Source organism: Aulostomus chinensis, chromosome 4 (assembly GCF_037954235.1).
Source record: "Aulostomus chinensis isolate RoL2024-O1b breed Wild chromosome 4, RoL_Achi_v1.0, whole genome shotgun sequence".
Classification (NCBI taxonomy): Eukaryota; Metazoa; Chordata; class Actinopteri; order Syngnathiformes; family Aulostomidae; genus Aulostomus; species Aulostomus chinensis.
In genome coordinates this window covers 22,138,101-22,138,809 of record NC_141323.1, presented here as the reverse complement: position 1 = coordinate 22,138,809, position 709 = coordinate 22,138,101, and positions in this window count along the sequence as shown.

Below are 709 nucleotides of genomic sequence, written 5' to 3'. Positions count from 1 at the left end.
TCACATCAGCATATTGGTCCAGTCTACAGATGGTGATTTTACCAAGTGCACTGCAGCAGTCCTTGTTGCTGTCTGCTGTTGTGTCACAGCAAAGTAAGGAAACAGCCTGACGGTCCTCAGGAGGAAATTCAACAACCTCCAAAGATGGAAGTGAATCTAGACCTGCTCGTGTTTGCTGTCCTTGATGAACTTGGGCGGTACTCTGGTGCAGGGATGAGCTCATTGAGATGATCTGGGATCAGTCCTGATGTCAAATGGACAAAATGTTTTTTAAATCTCTAATGACTTGTTTTAACTGAACCTCCTGGATCCTGTGGTGCCTGATGAGGAGACAACTTGGGTACAAAGTTGAAGAGGAGGGTTTTTGGAGGGGAGATGATTTTTTTTCCAGTGTTGTAAATCAAAATAATTACAATGACATGATAGAATTTCTCAAAATGTCCTGACTAAGATGGATTCCAAACCAAATCAGCTGTCACAAGGGAAAGTCTGCATGTAAACACACACACACACACACACACACACACACACACACACACACACACACACACACACACACACACACACACACACCAACTGACATTCCCAGGGACTAAACCAAACCAATTCCTACTTAACCCTTAGCTCCACCTCAGTTCCAGATGAAACTGGTTGAACATGGAACCGTCCCACTTGGAACATTTCCTTCACCTTCACCACCACTGGAGTA